Source organism: Adiantum capillus-veneris, chromosome 17, assembly GCF_014529385.1.
Source record: "Adiantum capillus-veneris isolate H3 chromosome 17, ASM1452938v2, whole genome shotgun sequence".
NCBI lineage: Eukaryota > Viridiplantae > Streptophyta > Polypodiopsida > Polypodiales > Pteridaceae > Adiantum > Adiantum capillus-veneris.
Genome location: NC_140947.1, coordinates 3,130,790 through 3,153,923, shown reverse-complemented (window position 1 = coordinate 3,153,923; position 23,134 = coordinate 3,130,790).

The following is a 23,134-nucleotide window of genomic DNA, read 5'->3' as shown; positions in this document are numbered from 1 at the left end:
ATGGTGTGGTGGATTACTTCGGTAATAGTACAGGGCCGTTGAGAGTTGATGTATTCAGCCATCTCTTCAGGTAATCCCGCACAGAATTGCTGTCTTTGCTCGGCAAAGTCTATCTTTTGAAAGACAGTAGCTTTGAGATGTAAATCCCAAAACTTGTCTACATACTTGTTGATAGACTCATGAGAGAGAAACTTCAAGCCGCGCCATTCGGTAGGAACTTTATCTTTAGTATCGCTTGGCAGAAATTGCTTCATGACGGAAACTCGTAGAGTTTTCCATGTCTTTGGGGCTTCTCCATTTCCACGAAGGCTAGCCCACCATTGACGAGCTGATTTTTGGAAGTGCATAGCTACATGACGTAGCTTGGAGGACTCTGTGAAGCCCTCGTCCCCAAAGGCCGCGTCAAATTGCTAGATGAAGGCCAAGACTTTGTCGGTAGCACCAAAGGTGCCATCGTAGGTGAGAAAAGAGATACTCTTTCCTCCCTCCTTGAACTTCTTTAGCTTTTGTGACCTTCGCCATGCAGGAAATGATTTGCGATGTCCTCCCCTCTTGTATTCTCTAGGAGAATAGCCATAACTTTCATCGGAAGAGGAGGAAGGTGAAGAAGAAGGAGAAGAGGGTGACCTCTTCCTAGCCCTTTTCTTCCTTTGTTTCCTCTCTTGCCTTTCAGAGTGATGAGGAGAAGGACTATGGGTTGCTCTTTTCCTCTTGGGAGGAGTAGGCGATCGTCTAGACCGCCTTATTCGTGGAGCCACATCTTCAGAAGAACTTAGACTTTCATTGCTTTCTTTCTCTTTGGATTCCTCCTCTCGAATGGGAGAGAGTCTTCTTTTGGGGGTCTCTTCAAGAGGCCTCCTAAGCTCTCTCTCCTCTTGGAGAGGAAGGGAAATTCCATAGGCATGAAGTTGTTGAGTAACTTCGGCTTGCAAGGTAGGGTTGCCCATAGCTTGTTGCAACCTAGTCACAAGATAATTCACAAACATGGGAGCATCATCATTAGCACCTTCATGTGCAAAATCAAAGATATCAATGTTCATTCTACTCTCTTGATTATTGTCAGCCATGTTAACAAAATTTTATGTATGTACTTAGTGTATGCTTTGGCAATTCAAAACCTTAGTTGCCACTCCTCTTAGCCTTTGAAAATTGGCTCTTAAGTATCTACACCCACGGCTCAAAGTGGTTAATTATAGAGAGTAGAGGAGTAGGTCTAACATAGCAGAGTTGCCAAGGGCTAGCTCCTTTCGGACTTCTTATGGCTCAATAATGGTAAAGACGTAGGCAAGTCTAAAAAGACTCCATTATTAAGTCCAAAGCTCCCGAGGTGTGCACCATCCCCCACATAGTGGGCTTAACAAAACCGATATTAGATCCCAGTTCCACTTACCCTATTATAATTAACAAAATCAACCATTTATAGGCTACTTAAGGACCTCTCTTCTTAAGCAAGAAAAGAGAAACCAAATGCTCTGATACCAATGTAATGGAATTAGCCTATTCAACTTGAGAATAGCGGAAATTAATGAGAATACTTTCGAGAAATAACTTTGTGAGCATAGCGGGTAGACATAATTGAAGATAGCAACATAATCATAGCAATTAGTTAACTTGGCATGAACAATACTTTTGCAAGAGAGAGAATTTAGAGAACATGACAACAGTTGAGGACCGGATTTATGTGGAACCGGTCCCCCCTCCAATAGGCATTTGTATTATGATTTCTCCCATTAAGAGAGACTTGTTACAATACATTCTTTGTGTTCCTTGTGACCTAGGTGATGCAATGAAGATGGAAAGCTTCATGCATCACAATCATAGCATAACATGAACTTGAAGAAAGCTTTAATTGTCCCAAGCCTCAGTCCCAAGACCTCAAACACCTTCGAAGGTGGAGAGAGCTAGCAGGGAATGAGGGTAGGGAAGAGGAAGAAGAAACATTTCATAGGAGAAAGAACTAGTTCCTCACTTATCATACTCTTGTTGCTAGCATACATAATAGCATAGTAATGAAGAAGAAGGAGATGACAAGCTCAAGCATTGAAGCATGGCTCTTGGTTGGATTTGCACTCCATAGCCAAGAGTGTTGGTGTAGGCTCTCAACCTCTACTTGCTTGGAGAGGGAGCTCTTGCACTTTGCATAGCACACAATGAGAGTGATTGTGAGTGTGTGTGGGTGAGTATACCCCTCAAGCAAGCCCCTAGCTAGCTTGGGTCGACCCCCCCTTGTAGCTCATGCTTGAAGCTCATTGGACCCTCCCAGCCTAGCCAATCATGAGCAGGAGGCATTACAAGCAGTAGGGGTAGCCTTGAGACAAGTGTCCCCCTTTCCTTTTTGAGAGAGAGGGCTAGTTAAATGCTAAAACAATTAGATAATTCATGTATTTTATCATTGGACCCCTTTGAAGCTTAGCCAATAGGCTTCAATCAACACATGAAGGTAACATGGGTAGGGGCCTAACATGTGTCCTTGCTGCCTCTTCAAGTTGGGGCTTCCCTTGTGTGTGTGAGTGGGTGTTCTCTCTCTAGCCCCTAGGAAAAGGGCTCGCCCCCCCTGTTGTAGGAATTCTTTTGACTTTAGGTGATCAAGCACCTAACTCACCAAGCATGACAAAGCACTTGAACTAGGGGGTGTTCCCACAAGCATCACAGGCAATCTTCTCAAGGCACCTCAAGTACCTTAATCATGCAGCAAGTCAAGCACCTCAAGCATGGAGCTAGTCAAGCACCTCAAGCACGACAAGCACCTCAAGCAGGACAAGCACCTCGAGCTTGGGCCGGGTTCCCACCTCAAGCTCAGCCCTAGCTTACCTAAGGTCAAAGGACTTTTACACACATTTATTGGAGGTTTTCAATGAAGCTAACCCTAAGGTCTTATGCTCCATTGGTTAGCCTTGCTCTTTGATAGACCATCTCCCTTTTGGGCCCCTTTACCATTGGCCCCGTGTTGAGATAGATCTATAAGCACATATCTATATCTTAACACTTTTTCCCGTTTATTCTCCCACATTAAGTGATCAATTTAATATGAGAAAATCATTTGGGTTGGTTAGATATTAGATTTTATGACAACATGTCATTTGAATTTGATTTATTGGATTAAAAAATTAATTTGACTTGATTTCGTGCTAATGCAACATAGATGGTGGCCATTGCCTGTTAGGAAAAAAGACGTAGCTAAATAGATAATTGAGTAGATTACTTAACACTAGGTTGGTAACCTAACAGGACATAAAAATGTCCTTTCAGGGTTTTGAAAAAAACCTCCAAAACCATAGTAGATCCACTCATTTTGTAAAATCCTTTCATGAGGTTATAGTTCAAGGCCTACTACACATGGAAAAAATAAGAGACTTGTAAAATTTCTCATCTTTTGGTCACACCAAGCCTCCAAAGTTGATGGACCAGTACATTTTCATCAAAACAGCCATTTCTTTCATTTTTTTGTATAAAAATAAGATTAGGGATTTTTGTAGGACTTGAGATAAATTCCCTAGTTAAATTCAATGGGTTGGTGATCAGTACGTATGATTGCTTCTAACTCACTATTTTTTGTTTTGCCAAAAGAAATAGGTACAAAAAAGTTGAATTTTTACCATTCTGCAAACCTATCATCAAAGTTTGTATAGCCACGTTGAATACAAATAATATATGCATGTTTTCTTAGTTCCCTATTGTCCTTTAGGTTCATAAGCAGCCATGGAGCATGTAAAAAGAATAATACATCTCTTACCAAGGGGAATCTTGGGGACAAAGATGAAGTGCTAAATACAGCAAACATGAAAAAACTAGGTTCAACATTATGAGTTGTAGAATCCTATAGAAACTATTGAATATCTAGCCAAATTTGATCCTTATGACTAGATATGGTTACTACCTACAAAATGCATATAGTTGTCACAAGAAACTAGCAATATTGAAAAAGCTATACTTGATATACTAGAATGTTTCGTTTCTTCTATAATAGAAAAAATCAACCATCGTTGTGTACTATACAAAATAGGGTATTAGGTGCCCCAAAACTCAAGGAATATTAGCTTTATGTTACAATATGGGACATAGAAAATCAAAACTAAATTTGGATATCATGAAAGCCACCAAAAAAATCATAGAAGAGCTAAAATTGGCTAAAAAGCAGGATTTGATAATTTTTGTAATTTGGTCATAACTTACAACTTTAACATTTATTTCTCCCTAGAAGCATCAAGACATGTTGAGGACTACTAAAGATAGTTCTCTAGCATTATAGACCTCACAAACATGGATTCTAGAGTGGTATAGTTGCAAAAAGTTGAAAAAAGCCAAAAACAGGACCCGTTTTTTCATACAGTTTAGGTTGTGAAATGTTGTGCAAAGACAAGGTTAAAGATGGAATTGATATTCCAAAAAAATGTCAAGTTTTTTTCAGCTCATGAGACAACTTTCTAGATAGATAGCACCTCAAAATCCATTTTGAAACTCTTGACATAATTCAAGAAAAATGGTCACTTAACAGGACATAAAAGTGTCCTAGGACATAAAAGTGTCCCATTACCAACCTAGTGTTAATGGAGAGAGACAGATTTACATACACGAGATTATAGAGTAGAGAGAGAGAGAGAGAGAGTACACACGATATACGTGGTTCACCCAATGTGGGCTACATCCACGGGAAAGCAGCCACTCAATGGCTTTAGTACTTCTAAACAAGAAGTAGTTTACAAAGGGATTATACCCTTAATAGAGTTCCCGCCTTGCTTCACTCTCACCACCTCACACTCACCTTGTTGCATCAACTTCACACTATGAAATGTGTGTAGAAATGGCCTCCTTTTATAGGCCAAAAGGGCTGCCCTCTCTCATGAGAGGCAGCCATGTGTAGCCGCCCTTGTGTAAATAAGTCCAAATCGGACCCTCCAATCCGCCCATGTGTGGCCGCCCTTGAGAAGACAAGTCCGCTTTTGAATTCGGCCACCGGCCACTGGCCACTGACTTCCGACCACCGGCCACCGACCATTGACTGCCGGCCACCGGCCAACCGACGGTTGTTTTCCGACCACTTTCCGGCCGCCGACCGGCCATAATATTTCGGCGAAAAGGAATATTCCAGAGAGGGAAAAAAAAGTTTCAGGGGGCTTCCGCCCCCTAGGACCCTAAAGTTGCCCTTGATTTTTGACCATGAAAATTTTGGTTTCCGGTGAGTGATTTTCTTTCACGCACGATGGCTTCTCCTTATAATGGGGGCCTTACAAATGTGCGCTTTAACCACAGAAAATCAGGCTCCATACTTAACAATCTCCCACTTGGAGACTGATCTCCAAACCAAACCTATGACTGCTTTCCATTATGGCTTGTTATCCTTAAATGCCGATTGAAGATGAGCAAAAGCTCAACTTCTCCTTGTTGTGACCACCTTTGTAAACATGTCTGCAGGATTTTCACTTGTATGCACCTTTCCTAGCTTTAGTTGTCCCTCTTCCAAAAGAGTGCATATGAAGTGATATCTCACCTCAATGTGCTTTGTCCTTGAATGAAATGCTGAGTTCTTCGCAAGATGGATAGCGCTTTGGCTATCACTGTACAAGACACAATTGTCTTGTTTGAATCCAAGCTCTTCTAAGATTGTGTCAAAGTCAAGAACAGATTGGGATCAGCATCTACAGTCAACACTATGGGCATACAGGGTAGCTTACAAAACATCGATAGGAACGACACCGTACAACATGGTGTTTGGCTTAAATGCTATATTACCCATAGAGTTTTTAATTCCAACTCTACGTATAGCGAAACGCTTAGAATGGACAGGGCATAAGCTCTCTTCAAGAATAGATGACCTTGAAAAACTAGATGAACTCCGCTTGAGAGCTGTAGCTTCAATCTATGCTAAAAAGAGAAGACAAAAAGAGTTTTTTGAGAAGCATGTGCGCACGAAAGAGTTCAAAACAGGTGATTATGTACTTGTTTATACTTTGAAGCAACATGCCAAGAAACTTAAAAAGCGAGGGATGGGACCCTTTGTGATTAGTGATCTATCACAAAGCGGAGCTGTCAAGCTTGCTACATTAGCAAGTGAAGAAATTCCCAATTGGATTAGTGGATGTCGATTGAAGAAATATCATTCACCACTAACACAGGATATGCTTCAACAAATCCATCAAGGAAAACAACGAATGAAGGAGAAACAGAGAGTACGAGAAGAAGCTCAAGAAAAAGAAAAAGAACGCATTGCAAAACGAAGACTTCTGGGACAACAACAACAAAGTGGCGCACCATTGCGAATCAATGCTATTCGACTAACGAAGTCTGATGAAGACACAGTGGAGCCAATAATTGCAGTCAAAGTGGGTAGCGATCAAGTTGAGTCGACGACATTGCTTGATTCTGGAGCTCAAGAAAATTTGATCTCTTACAGATTATACAAACAGCTCAAGCCCACAAGTCAAATTCATCCTACTCCACAAGTGATGGAAAGTAGTACATCACATGCTCTGAAAACATTGGGCTGGACTATATTGCATGTACAAGTACATCAATATATTTACCCACACAAATTTTATGTAGTCGAGGATGAAAGAACACAACACTCAATGTTGTTGGGAAAACCTTGGCAAAAAGAATACAATGTGCAGATAGATTGGAATGCGAATGCAGTCAAAATTCAGCATGCACAAGAACAACAAGTAATAGCATTTGCTCAGCAATACCGGAATAATCAGTTGCTGCCAGCAATGCAATCACTAGAAAAAGAGCCAAAAGCAAGAGTGCCACCAAAGAACAATATGATACCCAAGGCTAACAAACAGGTAAAAGCCGACCATGCTAACTACATACATACGAAGTCACCGACCACAGTGCAAAGATCTAGGTTACCAAAACAAGGGAAACAAGTATGGATGTGGAAGGATAGAAATGACATGGCTGACCAAACAAAATACAACAGAAGAATTCAACCGAAGTAGATAGTTCAACCACAAACAAAAGGCATAAAACAGATATGGATCCCAAAGAAAATGCTCAGCAACAACTCAAATGTGACTCGCATTTGGCTACCGAAACAAAAGCAAAAGGAACTCCCTTCAATACAAGCAACATCGGAAGGCAGAAATATGCATTTGCAATCGAAAAACCGACTTATGTGGATGCCAATCAGCAACAAAACAGTGGCACCAAAGGAAGTAGCAAAAAACCTACAAAAACCGGCAAAAACAAGCTACCAATGGAAAGCAAAAGAGATACAGTCTACGGCCATTCCGGCCAAGCCAATCCTCTCCAAAGAGACAACTACGGCCATATCAATAGTAGCGGCAAAGCGACTGCCTTTTGCAAGAAAGACAATTAAACAGAGAGCAGTAGAGTTACAACTATTACTTGCCAAGAAAACAGGAAACCTGGACGGCGAATGCCAATAAGCATCTTGCTTATACCCTTCTCTTGCACATCATTAATTTTTCTGTGCATTGACCGAGTATGCATAAAATAGGGCCACATTAATCGGCCAAGCATTAGCACAAATTTTTCAACCTATGCACGGCACATACTCCGAGGCAATACCTTGTCGTCCGCGGGAGGACTCCGGCTAGGAGGGGGGGCGGCATTCTCAAATGCGGAACCAATAGCAGAAAGAGCAAAAAAGGGCATGATTTTTGACTATTTTAAGGGTTGTTGTTTGATTGCAACATTTTATGGACTAACCCAGGTACATATGTCCTTATATAGCATGTATCTATAGGTATATGGGGCCAAACACCGAATCAAGCCCCTAGGTGTGTGTATATAAGTAGGTATAGCCATTTTTTGGGCAAAATATTGGTAAAATAGAGAATCCAGCCAGAAAGATTGCATGTGAGTGTATATAATGTTTTGCGGTGATGTTTTTGATTTATTAGGATTTTTGGGGATTTTCTGGGTTTAATTTTCTATTTTCCTTTTAAGCTTGCTTATTTTCGGCAGAAAATCTTCAAAAATACAAAAAGTAGGTGAAAAACGGTTGTAAGGAAAAACAAAAAATATGGGGATGATCATGGACTATAGGACAACCTATGGTACAATGGGGGTCCAATTATGAGACTGGAGCGGAAAGCGTGTTTTGGCCAGATTTTGACCGAAATGCCAAATTTCTAGTAAACAGGGCATATGGAGTCCAAATCAAGAAATTTTTGAGCCTAAACCGCATCTCACAAGAAGTTGGGAGCACATGTCAAATTTCATGAAAAGTGGTTTGGGGACCTTCATTATAAGAAATTTTCACGTCATTTTTAGCTCATTTTCACTATTGTCCTTTGAGAGAGAGCTTCTGCCACCTAGAGCGAGCGGAACTTTCAGCAGCTTCTACGACACGCACGACTACCCGACGGGCTTCAGACATGAGAGGTAGGCTCACCACCTTGAGCTTTTCGCGCATGTTTGTCGTTTTGTCGCGAAAACTAGCGTAGGGTTCACACACAAAGCGGGCAGTAGAGACCTACAAGTAGAAGCGGCCACCTAACGGCTAACTCAAAAGCAACAAGACTTCATCGGCAGCTTATCCTAGCATAGGAGACCAGTCTTGGATGTCCAAAGGCAGTAGAAAACCATAAGGAAAAACCCTAATTCCTAGAATCCCGCAAGAGTCCACCAAATGGGAAATCGGCGGAAAGGCGCCCAAATGCTACCAAAATTCATGGGTAGGAGCATCCCGACATGCTCGACAAGTCTATGTAGCACACATGACCAGAAGGTGACCCAAAGCGGCACTAAACTTCAGAAACGGCATCAGACACACAAAGCGTCAAATAGCTCTCGCGGCCAAACCGCATGTCCGTTTACCACCAAACTTCATGAGCGGCTTTCCTAGACCATCAACAACCAAGTCCTATGGTGGTAGACCACCACAAATCATTGAAGACTTGTAAACGCAACCACGGGTGCTTTTAGAGTGACAAATTTCCAAATCAAGCTCCGGTGAAGCCAAAGTCGACAAAAACCATACGGCAAGGATCCCCAAGGGATCGAGAAGCTATGGAGACCAATATCAAGAAATTTCATTGCCGAAAAGCACTCCAAAAGTCAGAAAATGGCTCGAAGGCTCTGAAATCCACACAGGGAGTTACTTTCTCTCCATTTGACTTTTTTTTTGAAATTAGGCTTAAAAGGGACTCAGGGGGACTAAGGGCAGGCACTAGTGACAGATTCCATGAAAAAATCATCAGGAGACATCCTACGCGTAGGATGTCTCAAGGGCATTTTTAGGCACAGATCCCAACATTTCTCATCACACACATTTTCTGAATGACCTTTACATGCTAGCCACCAAGTTTCATTACATTTGGACCAAAATTGACCTCATATGCATGAAAAAATGCAAAGTTAGGACATAGAGGCAATAATGGGCCATAGACCTACCAAAACTTGTCCAAATCACATGAAACTTGCACAACACATTCATGAGCACATAGCCAACCGATTTGTGTGGTCACCTGCAAAAAATGATGAAGTAGACATCCTACGCGTAGGATGTTTATTTGACATTTTTGGCCTACAGAGGGTGTTTGTCCATTCCAGATCTAATCACATCATCTTCAAGAGCTCATATACCAAGTTTGAAGCCATTCTAATCATTTTTGACCCCCAACACCTTCAAGATACACTTTCTCGATCCAAAAACACTACACAGGCTCTTACCAGCATCAATCCTTGTCCAAATCAAAATCCAAGAGCATGGCCATGTTCTACATGCCAAGGACTACCCACAGAACAAATCCCAAGCCATTTTGATGAAATAGACATCCTACGCGTAGGATGTCTCCAACATATTTTTGACCCTCTATGCAAAGAATGACATCATGGGATCCAATACCATGGTGCAATGAGCCCATATATCAATTTTCAACCCATCTGGACATCACTTGCTACCTGTTATGGACTTTCTACCCAATTCGTGACCTAAAGCCTGAATCAGCCCAAAAATCCACTTTTTGATGCCCAAATCCAAATCCAAGCACATAGCCATGTTGTACAGGCCAAAAACCACCAGCATGTCAAGTATCACCCAGATCTGATAAAAAAGACATCCTACGCGTAGGATGTCTAAATGAAAATTTTTGGCCAGAATTGCACTGTGAGCACATGCACAGTTTCACAAGTTCCTTTTAAGCTTCATTTTCAATTTTAAAGTCATTTGGATAGATAAAACTCAGTTTCTCAGCTGATATGGAAAAAACGCTAACTTCGGACTACTGAGTGCAACAGGGTCTATGGCAGCCGCAAAGTCACCGGCAAAGAAGAAAAGGATGACCATAAAAGATTACCTAGAAGAGGTAGATCCCTTCGTCATACCAGAAAGAACTCTAAAGCCAATAAGCACATGGATCCAAGAAGATCTGCTAGAGTCCAATGATCTAAAGATTTACTAAGGCGTGTTCAAAGACACCAACGGAAACGTGATAGAGCTACCAATGCTATCGCGGGAACTCAATGAGTTCGTCAGAAGCAAGATGGCAGTGTATCTGGAGAAGATTGATCTCCAGAATTACTTTGAAGCGGTGCCGGCAGGTATTGACTGTTACCATATACATGTGGTAGTGATGTGTGTGAACACACTAGGACCGCCGGGGCATTTTTTCCCTCTTTAGGAGGTTTTTTCCCCCGTGCATTGTATATACGCCCATCACTCTATGGCTATTAATCTTTCCATTGCACACTAAGCAACACACTCTCTATTGTATGCCTTGAGCTTCCTTCGTCTTCTCCAAGCTGTGTGTGTTTCTCTGCAACCCTAATTCCAACAATTGGTATCAGAGCAGGTCACGTTCTCCCGGGCTTAGTCGCCAGCTGCTCCAGCACACGCCTGCTCACTTTCTCCGATTTCAGTGAGCTTTGGCGAGCGTTCGCAAGTCGACAAATATTTTGGGTAAGCTTGAAGAGCTTGGTCTGCTCAGAATTTTGATTTGGGCTCATTTCGGGCTCCGTTTCCACTACGGGCAGTACTGCACAGGCTATTTCGTCATTTTGTGCAGATTTTTTGTCAGTGCCGTTCTCTACATAACAGGTGCCTTATAGTCTTCTACGGTTTGTGCTATATAGCACAAGTTGTTTCCACTCCATTTCTCCTATTTTCGTGCAGTTTTCACATCAGGTGCAGCATTTACCATGGCTGACAACAACAACACAGATGTGTTCAAGATGTTTGCTGCTGAGGATAGGTTGGATGGGGACAACTACCCTATGTGGGCTTATATGATGCAACATGTTCTTGTGTCAAAAGGTGTCTGGAACATTGTGTAGGGCATTGATGTACGTCCTGGTTCTGAAAATGTAGGCGATGTTGAGGATGTTGCAGGTCTTGCTGCAAGGATTGCAGCTGTTAGAGTTGTTTTGCCTACGGCAGAACAAGCTCGTTGGGATGTTAAGGATGCGCATGCTCATGCATTGATTGCGTTGTCTGTGAAGCGCACCATTATTCCTCACATCCGTTCAGCAAAATCTGCAAAACAGGCTTGGGATATTCTAGCAGGTCTTTATGCAAGCCGCAATGAGGCTAAAATTGCTTTGCTGCGTAAAGAGCTAGAGTCGAAGATTATGCATGAGGAAGATGATATGGACACTTTCCTTGCTAGTGTCAAGGATATCAATGAGCAACTCATTTCTGCAGGTGAAGTCATTTCGGACAGTTCCCTTGTGCAGACTGTTCTTGATGCCTTACCAGATTCCTACCAGACTTTTGCTAGTACTTGGAGACTCATGACCCAAGGAAATCCTGAAGTTGTCAAGTTTGATGCATTATGCACATTGCTATTGCAAGAGTCACTTTCTAGAAAAAACAGGACTAGGCAGCGTGCAGTTGAACAGGCTTTTATTGCTTCTCAAAGAAAGGGTGGTAACAGTAATGCAGCCACTTCTTATGGTTCTGCTGCGAGTGGCAAAAATTCTGTTCCTAATGCTTCTGCTGGCAGCACTTCGTCTGGCAATTCTGGTGATAAGGGCAAAAAGAAGATGCGTTGCCATTATTGTAAAGCCAATGATCACTTGATCAAGTCGTGTCCTAAGTTGAAGGCCAAAGAGGCTAAGAAGAAAGAGGGTGGTTCCACTGCAAATGCTGGTTCCACTACAAATGCAGCCATTGTTGAGTCTTCTGTGAAAGGAGATTGTGATGCTGATGTTGATGCAGAATGGGCTTTTAGCGCAGAGTGCACTTACAATCCTGCTGTCCATGATGCATGCTTGTCAGTTGCTGCAGATTCACATGTGTGGTATTTCGACAGTGGTGCTACAAAGCACATTACCTCACATCGTGAATTATTTACCTCTCTCGAGTCTGTCCCTCATGGGAATTCAGTCACTTGTGCCAACAACGCCTCTTATCCAGTTCAGGGAGTTGGAAAGATTGTGCTCACTGCTGCTAATGGTAGTTCCTTCACACTTGTTGATGCACTTTATGTACCTGGGATCAAGAAGAATCTCTTGTCTGTATCCGCACTTGCTAGACTTGGACTTGTAGTCAAATTTGTGGATGACAGATGTACAGTTCATGATCTCAGTTTTGGTGATGAAATTGTTGCATCTGGGCTTTTGTGCCGTGGGCTGTATAAGCTCACTTTGTATGACAAGTGTGGACAAAATTTTGCAAATGCTGTTGCAAATTCAAGGGCTATTTCAGATGCAAAACTTTGGCATGCACGTTTTGGTCATCTGAATTTTGCCAGTTTGCTGCGTTTGCAGAAATCTGATATGGTTGCTTCTTTGCCGCCTCTTGAAGCACCTGTCAAACATGTTTGTGAAGGCTGTATTCTGGGTAAAATGCAGCGTTCTAAGTTTCCAAAGGATGGTTCAGTTAGGGCCACATGCAGGTTGCAGCTTGTGCATAGTGATGTTTGTGGGCCCATGCAAACTCCGTCCTTGGGCAATTACCTGTACTTCGTGACTTTCATTGATGATTACTCCAGGCATGCATGGGTATTTCCGCTTAAAGCGAAGTCCAAAGTTTTTATGTGCTTCAAACAATTTTTGGCTATGGCTGAAAATGTCTCAAAATGTACTATGGGCACCCTCCGTTCCGATCGAGGGGGGAGTATATGTCTCATGAATTTAATGCATTTCTGGCTAGTCGTGGGATAAAACACCAATGTACAGTGCCTTATACACCTCAGCAAAATGGTGTTGCTGAGAGGAAAAACAGGTCACTAACGGAAATGGCACGATGTATGGTCAAAAGTCAAGCTTTGCCGCATTCTTTTTGGCTTAAGGCCATCATGTGTGCCACTTATGTACTTAACAGGTGTCCTACGAAAGCTTTGCAGTCTATTACTCCATATGAAGCATGGCATGATAGAAAGCCTTCTATTGAGCACATGCGTGTTTTTGGCTGTTTGGCATATGCTTTGGTGCCACAAGTGCAGCGCAGAAAATTGGATGATAAGGCTGTCAAATGTATTTTTGTTGGTTATAGTGCTGAAAGCAAAGGTTACAGGTTGTATCATCCGCAAACAAAACGTATTCTGGTTTCACGGGATGTAGTGTTTGTGGAAGATTCTGTTCAGCCCTTGCTGTCATGTACTAGAGACAGTAATGTAAGCTCACAAGGCATTTATGACACTTTGTTGCCTCTTTTCAGTGGTGGAAATACGAATGTAAGTTCCAATGAGGCAAATGTACAGCCTATGGGGGTTTCTGAAAATGTTTTAGAACAGCCTATTACTGATGCAGATGTACATGATGTACTTGATGAGGAAAGGGCTGAAAATGAGCAGGCTAGAGGTATGCCAAAATGGCTGGTGCACACTTTGCGTGACAGTAAATTGGATGCACCTTTATCTAGTCGTACTCGTTCAGGCTCTCGCCATGCATCTTATGCATCAGATTGTTATGCTTTGGCTGTGTCTAGTTTACATGATGTTGAGGAGCCTCTGTCTTTTGATGAAGCACAGAATTCAGAAAATTGGATTGCTGCCATGAAATCAGAATATGATGCACTTATAGAGAATGACACATGGACTTTATGTGATTTGCCTCCTGGCAAAAAGTCCATCGGTACAAAGTGGGTTTACAAGTTGAAACGCAAGCCGGATGGTGAGATCGATCGCCATAAGGCTCGACTTGTTGCAAAGGGTTATGCACAACAAAAAGGCATAGATTATGAAGAGACTTTTGCTCCCACTTGTCGTATGACTACTGTACGTTTTCTATGTGCATTGGCAGCTCATTTTGGTTGGGATGTACATCAATCAGACATTGTTACTGCTTTCTTGAATGGTGACATATTTGAGGAAGTTTATGTAACGCAGCCTTGCGGTTTTGTCATAAAAGGACAAGAGGACAAAGTGTGCAAATGTAAGAAGGCTTTGTATGGGTTGAAGCAATCTCCTCGTGCTTGGTATGAGAAAGCTGACACTCATTTGGTTAAACGAGGCTTTCGTAACAGTCCAACAGAAAGCACATTGTATGTAAAGCGTGAGGATGATGTATTTCTCATTGTGGTTCTTTATGTTGATGATTTGCTGATCACTGGACCAAATGAGAGACATATTGCTGAATTTAAGGCAGATTTGAATGCTACTTTCAAGATGAAAGATTTGGGGCTGTTGCATCATTACTTGGGTATACAGTTTAAGCAGTGTGATGGTGGTATTGCCTTGTGTCAGAAAAGTTACATAGAGACATTGCTATGTAAGTTTGGACTTGAGGATTGCAAACCTATTGCCACTCCCATGGAAACAGGTTTGAAGTTGAGTCTACATGATGCTAGCGATCCTGCTGATGTCACTCTTTACCAAACTGCTGTTGGCTGCCTCATTTATGTATGCAACACGAGGCCAGATATTCAGTTTGCAGTCTCGCAGGTGAGCAGATTTATGCATAGCCCAGGGTCTAAGCATTGGCAGGCTGTCAAGAGGATTTTCCGCTACCTTAGTGGCACTTTACATCTTGGCTTGTTTTATCCCAAGGGGGGATCATTGCCGCCAGACTTACATGCTTTTTCGGACTCAGATTGGGCTGGTTGTTTTGACACGCGAGTGTCCACAAGTGGTTTTTGTTTCATGCTTGGCAGTTCATATATATCATGGTTGAGCAAGAAGCAACCTACTGTGGCCACTTCGAGTTGTGAGGCTGAGTACAGGGCAGTCTTCACAGCTACGGTTGAGTGTGTATGGCTCAGACGCCTTATGGCTGACTTGGGTGTTGGACAGGACACTGCCAACACTATCTACACTGACAGTCAGAGCGCATTGGCAGTTGCGAGGAACCCAGTTTTTCATGCTCGCACAAAGCACATTGAGGTGCATTACCACTATGTCAGGGAGAGGCTCTCAGCAGGAGAGATCAGCTTGGCTTATGTGCCAACACAGGACAACCTTGCAGATCTTTTCACAAAGGCATTGTCTCGTGAGAAGCTTGAAGCTTTCCGCAAAGCTTTGGGCTTACTCTCCTTTGTGGACTGATCCTGTCCTCAGGGCATGGCACTTCCCTTTACTCATGTTCCAGCTCTCGTTCACCGCATCACTCCAGGGGGAATTTGTTACCATATACATGTGGTAGTGATGTGTGTGAACACACTAGGACCGCCGGGGCATTTTTTCCCTCTTTAGGAGGTTTTTTCCCCCGTGCATTGTATATACGCCCATCACTCTAGGGCTATCAATCTTTCCATTGCACACTAAGCAACACACTCTCTATTGTGTGCCTTGAGCTTCCTTCGTCTTCTCCAAGCTGTGTGTGTTTCTCTGCAACCCTAATTCCAACATTGACATAAAAAGAGTATGGGAATTTGTGACAACAATAAAAGAAGATGGAGTGGCCCGAGTTATAGATCTGCAGGGCAAGCCAGACACTGAGATTCTAATCACAGAAAGAGTAGTGGAAGCTGCACTAGACCTCTCCAACAAGGGGGATAGTGTAACGAAAAGAAGAGACGAAGTAAAGGTGTACACGGAAAAGAAAGCCAACTATACCTTTGAGATATTGCCAAACCCAAAGTGGCAATCATGAGTCAGTTGTACAATCAATATTTCCATATGTGTACAAAGCAGCCACAAAAGTACAGGATGTCGCCTGCAGCAATTGCCACAACATTCACGTCGGCAATGCAGAAAAGCAAGCCGAAGATCATCAATTATGCAGCTTATGTACATGATAATCTGGTGAAGATGGGCAACAAGAACCCCACATACATCGTGTCGGGTGAGCTAATCACGAAGGTGATTTATGGGGCATTGCACACCAAGGGAAGATGGGCCGACCTTCCATCAAAAATGACTGGTTGAGTCTCAAAGAAGATAAGAAAGATGAACAGCCCAAAGCACCAAGGGTGGCAACCCGTTTGAAACGCCGATTAGAAACCGTGCAAGAAGAGCAATTAGAGTTGAAGAAGGGAAAGAAAGAATCTGCCCAAGTTCCACTAAAAGAGATGAAATCACAGAAAGCGGCACATCTAGAGCGGCTGATGGAAAGCTTCTGGGCAGAAAGATCCGTCAAAGGAGATTTAGACGAGCTATGGAAGCCGTCTCTAGAAGCACTGTCGGGATCATCCCGAAGGGTGCATAGAGATAGATTCGATGATTACATTAAGAATTTTGAGATTCTTAATGCCACAGCAGAGAATATACCACATGTACCCTTTACAGAAGAGGAAGTGGAGCAAGTCCAACAGAAACTTCTAGAAGAGCAGGAGGGCCAATAGAGAGAGAGGAAGACAAAGGCGGACATAGATTTTAAGAAAAAGCCGACAACTCCACCGGCCAGCCCTGAGTCCAGCCCACCGCCCTCACCACCTCCTCATAGCCCTCCACAAGAAGACAAAGAGGAGCAAGACAAACCAGAAGACCAAGAAGAGTCCAAGCAAGAACAAAGCTAGGATCAAGAACCAAAGGAAGAGGCTAAGCCTAAAAGTGAGCAGCCAGAGCCAAATGAATCATACAACACATTTCTAGACCTGCTAGCTGCCGGATATACAAAAGAAGAGGCTGCCACAGTTGCATTCGACTTGGCAAACATAGGGCCCAAAGAGAAAATGCAAAGCCTACGGTTAGTAGAGCTAAAGGAGATGGCCACTGATACAGTGGACCTGCACCCACCCACCAATGATTGGGATGTGGTGATGACAAAGCTAACCGGGATAAGAACACAATCAATGGCCTCATAAAGTGAAATGGCCACTTTCAAAGCCACTGAAGTGCAAATAAAGCTAGAAGTTGACACTTTACAAAAACAAAGCCAAAGGCAGATAGAGAGAGAAGCAGAGCTGCAAGCCAGTCTGGGGCAAAGGCATTGCTGGAAAGAGAAAATTAGGCAGCAGCTCAAAGACTGCAAGGAGCCAAAGAGGAGTATAGACAACTTAGAAAGTCATTGACAGATGCAGAGAGGGAAAGGGATAACCTAACCCTACAACTTGCTGAGGAGTCCAAGGAAGTTGAGGCCATGCAAAATGCCAAATAAAAGGCAGAAATAGACCAAGAGGCTAGCCAGGATGAGGTCCTTGAGCTCAAGGACCAACTTAAAGTTAAAGATCAAACCATCTAGTGGCTACGAGCATCTCTTGCCAGAGTCAGAGCTACTAGCTCGACTCACACCACAACAGAAAACCAGATCTATGAAGAACAGATGAAAGAGCTTCAAAAGGAGTTTACTTTAGAGAAAAAGCAAAGGTTGATGATGGAGGAAGGGTCGGTGGTTATGCAGACACGCATGGAAGAAGAGAAGAAAGCAATGCAAGATGATCTAGAAATTATCAAGAGAAAGCTCGAGGAGGCAGAGAAGATAAACCCCGAGCTGAACGACCTCCTCGTGAGCATGGGAGAAGAAGCTGAAGAAGGGAAACAGACACTCCTAAAGCAGATAGAAGAGCTGAGAGGACAACAAGCAGAAGAGCAAGCAAGCACAGGGCCGACAGCCATGGAAGGCATAGACCTAGAGAATGTGGCAGATCCTGTGGACACACCCATGCAAGAGGAAATCCTAGTAGGACCCTCTCAAGAGCCACAAGATTTGACACAAGAAGAGGAAGAGAAGCTGCGCAAGGCCATAGAGGTAGAAATCAGAGAAACGGCCAAGGAAGCCTTGGAATGGGAGCAGAGGGTTTTTAGATCCATGACCATTCAGAAGATCGACGCCAGAAACCTCCGGCGTGAATGGCTACAGCCCTCTCTCTCATATCCTTTGCTAAAGTATGAAGCCGCCACCATCAACAAGAGGATTAGAGAAGAGCCGATAGTGCCACTCTACACAGCAGATATCTCCCAGCCTGAAGGGGCCAAGTTGATAGTCGACTCCCAGCCCAGGTGGAGAAAGGCATGGCTGACGAAGTATCCACAGTACCTAATCCATTTGGTAGAGGCACCCAAAATAATTAGAGATAACCTAAGCTTCTGTCCTCTACCAAGGGTACGGATGTGGAAGCCCAGGAGATACTACAAAGAAGCCAACCCACTTGGCTGAACTATCCGAAGTTTCCAGGCTTGAAGACAGGTGAGAGAATAAGTGTTTAATACATGGTGAAAACCCTAACGGGCGCCATCAAATTGTTCACTGGCTCGCATGACCTCTCTTGCATAATGATGAGGAAGATCTGCAAAATCCGTTTGGTAGTCTTTGAGACGTTCAAATCGGTCAAGGTGACAGACAGTATCTTCTTCTTTCAAGATACTTACAGATGTGCATATGATCTGTCTGGTGATACATGCATTGTATCAAAGGATAATGTTTCTGGCATCCTATCACCTCCAGGCCTTTGAAGAAGCATTCTACACCGGCTTCTTCACAATCAACACTGATATATTCGGCCCAACACTGCTGGATTTACATGCAAGATACGAGTCGCTGCTCAAGATGCGCGAAACCATAAGATGAAGAAGTAGCTCAACAGCCATGTCGGGGACGACATGAGCAAGGAGGGGGGGAGTGTTAGAAGCTGGACACACACTACGGAAACTAACTACTCGGCAGATTATCATTTTTTGTAATTATTCATTTATTGAGAAAACTCGACATTTCACCTTGTAAATATTGGGGCTTACAGAAGTTTCCAGATTGTATCCCAGTTTGATAGTTAGATTGAGTAGATGGTTGATTTGGAACTTTAAGGTTTGAGAATTGTAAGGTATTTATACCACTTTTTGACCTTAATGAAAACCCTTTTGTCGTTTTAAAAAAGTTTGAAGTTTGTAAGTGAGCGTACTATGTACGAAAGAGAGTGTGAGCTTCATCTTGACGCTACGTGTGCATCGGTGGTCGAAATCGAGTGTGGAGAAGTGCAGTGTGTTTCCCCCGATGAGAGCTACGCGCCGATACCTACATTGTGCGCATACTATCCGGTTTTGCGAGCTCCATCTACGAGCTTCATCTGGTGATTCGGTGAGCATACGTTGTCCGATTTTGCATTGCAGCATATCCACGCATTCACATTGAGTAAAGCTACACATTAAGCACTTTAGATTTTGGAAACAAAGACCTACAGATTTTGTCTAGACATCCTACGTGATTTTGCACCGGGTGTTTTGGGTTGGGGTTTTGGTTCATAGACCTTAGGGAGAGTGACCTATTGGTGTTAGTAGGGTCTCCTTCAAGTTTTGTGGCGTTTCGAGATTGTTTGATGGGTGTTCGGCTCTAGAAAGCGTTGTAGGAAGTTTCCTCTTATGCACTCTTGAAGACTGTGACTTCGACATTGGGTAGCGACCTCTGTAGGAATTAGTTAGGAGTCGGTCGAGTGTAGGTTGACACCTTATGCTTGCTTCCACATGCCTGCGGGTCGAGCTTCGTCCTTAGCTGACAAATCTTGTTAGGTGAGTTCTCGCTGTGCTGACGTCCGTCGTGGCGTATATGTCCAACACGTCTTTACCACTCGATCAAAGACAACAGGACTGTCAGATTTCAAAGAGTGATGTCGGGCCAAGGCGGATAAAATTCATGCTTGCATTCGCAATTGGGAAGCCAATGTCAAGGCCATGTCTTCCAGCATGGAGCAATTTTGACAAAGCGATTATGACAAGGATGATGTTACTTATTGATTCGAGACGCGTTGATTGAGGTAAATTAAGAGTGTTGTTATCAACGTTTTGTGTGAGCAAGGCTTAGTATAGATATACAACACCAAGCAAGGCTGCAATTGGCACGGATACAACCTACTGCAGGTCGAGGCATGTGATTAATAAGGTGTGCATAGTTTTTTTTCAGTTTGTTTGGAAAAATGTTACAAACCCTACTGCATATTTCTATGCAGCAACAAAGGTGAGTGCACTTTGCACAAGCACGGCTTGTGAGAGTTCTCATAAGCACTCAAATTGTTGCATACATTGATGGCAAGGGCCAAATTTTTAGTAGACAAATTCAAGGAGACAAGCATGGCCTATTACTAGACTTGTTGAAGGCAGCAAGTTGCTCGGCATGGACGACTCCTTGTCACTGTTTCTACATGCTAACAGAGGATGTTGAACACATAGTACTGGTTAATTTCAATTGAAATTGCTCGACATGGTCGATTTTTTTGGTCATCATATCTGCCGCCACATCCGTTGGCTCTCAGCACAAACATATCTAGGTGCAGCAAGGCTTCAATTTATGAATCTTGCATGGAGATTTTTCCCGTTTGGGGTATGCTATGAGCACATGCCTTTGGGGAATTTCTCCATATGCTTGCAGGATATTTCAGGCCAACTTTCTCTCGCGCAACCGAGATGGTTATGATCTACAATTGAGCAAGCTTTTCCTTCAACATCTCCAGACAACTGGTTACAACAGGATGACCAAGTTAGATCAATTTCAGTATTGTTTATTTCTCCATGTTTATACATTTACAGTGGAAAATACTGCTTTTGTGCAAAGCACAGTGCTTTGACAATTTTACATGAAGCAAGGCGTACTGCCCAATGACTTGGCATCACGGGCAGTGGCACACAAGTTTGGGGAGCTGGCAAAATGGGAATATCACTCACAGAATCCCTACTAGTACATTTGTGCATGGCACTTATGGTTTTGGCTCTTACGTTTGAGGCCATCATTTTTGTCAAGGGCTTAAAATCTGCATGCACTACATGCTACCTAGGTAGATTCAATTCTACTGCCTCATGCAAGATGCTTTCGCTATAATCCCAGACACTTTTTCTCAGACAAGATAAGTTCTGGATTGTTTAACATGATTTTTTGGTTATTGTCAATGCACAAAAACACTAAAAGGAACCTAAATCTCAGACTTAATTCACCGGCTAAGGGCCATATTTCAATCATTTTCGTACAGTCACGATTCCCTACATGGTAGGTGGGGCAAGATGTGACTTGTGTTTTTTGTTACCTCTCTCAATGAGAGCGTTATCCAGCCAAATTGTTACATGCTTATAGGATAAGTTGTACGCTATGTAGAATATGCACACGCGCATGGGTGCAATATATACAACGTAGTAACTTAAGGAAAGTTCCTCAACCCAGCATTCTCTCTCTCTTTCTTTCTTATTTCTCTCAAAGAATAATGAAAAATTTCTATGAAGATTTTGAACATGTTTGTTTGGGAGTGAGCCTGAGCCAAGGTGCTCTAACTCTTAGCTAGAAACAGGGCAAGATGCCATCTAAATTAGTCTTCATCGGTTTGTTGATTGAACACTAATTGCCATAAGAGCTATGAGCCACACACGCTGGCTAAGAGTCATTGTCAGATCTCGGGTAAGACCCAATTATTGGCATTCCTTGGGTGATTGTTCGTTAGATCAAACAGATCTGCCCAATGGAGTACATGAACATCGACGATAATGGACAAGCATGAGTCTTGTCATTATGAATGTTTAGGGTGTCAATTTTGCACTACATGTTTTTAGTGCAACGGTCAAGTTGAGTTTTTGATAATCTTAAACTCACATCAACTGATCTATACCACAGAGTCTAGAGATAACAAACAGTTGAAATAACATGGCTGTTCATGCGAGCTAGGCATCTCACTTGTGTGGATCTCTTGCTCTCTCTATAGCACTACGAGTGTTTATGGCATCACAGTTTTGGGGTAAGACCCAGCGGGTGTTTACTAAATCACCCCATAGGCATTGAGGATCACAATTTGATCTATCCCAGTTGTACTTTCAAGGAAAGAAGTCCGCAATCTACTAGGGGATAGTGGACAAATTCAATTTTTCAAGTTGATTCCAATCATTTTTATACACGGTCGACTATGTTGGTTACCGTTACTTGCTCGTTGAGCAGATTCTATAAAGGGTCTTATCAATGGGTTTGACTATGTAGATTATAACCAAATGGTTTGGATTGCAATCGCAACACCCAGGGTACCAAGTTCAATGTTGCTTGTTTTTTTTTTCACAGGTGGGAGACGTGCTCCTGTGCATTTGAATACGGGTAAGTGAACATATAGTTCAATCCCCAGGTACACATCTACTGATTTGGTGTTATTCCATTTTTTAGTGTGCTTTGTTTGATTTTTAAAACTCGTATAAATATGATTGAATGTTTCAAAGACATGCCAAGGACATGTCAAAACAAAGTATTTTGGGCCGTAGTGTCCAGTATACATTTCTGCATTATGCTATTATGAATCCACTTGTAGGGTTCGCTTTGGCACATGTTGTCACATGGGGTACAACATGGTCTAGGAACTCAAGGAGTCCAGTTTAGCCAATGTGGAGCAATGATAATGAGGGTCCCTCTCACTCTTGTCACGGAGTGTTTTGCAGTTACCTCCACACACAAGTACATCTTGTACTTGATGGATGTCGCTTTTTCAGCCATCCTTATTTGAGACATAATCCACATGTGGAGAATATGAGTCTCTGGTACTAACACTGGCACCTAATTCCTAATGATGTGTCGCAACGAGGTCCCTACGTGCTGGTCGCATCCGTTTATTAGACCATTTGAAGCACACCGTATCAGGAACAATTTCAGTGGCAAAAAATTGTCAGGTACTAAGTACAAACTTGTTCCGATTACAAGTGCTGTGAAACCACCTTAACGGAGGGTCGTTTCTACATATAGCCAAGTATGCTATGTTCATGATAATGTCTCATGGTTGGTACCTAGGTGTGACTGGCTTGTCACATTCTATTATCGTCTAACTTTTTTTTCCAGGCTTTCCCATATGTATCGTGGAAAGTCTCATCATGGAATTGCAGTTTGGATATGTTTGTGTTAAATGCATGCACACTAAGATGTTATGGGCCCTAGTGTTTAACACAAATTTAATTGGAGCGGCATG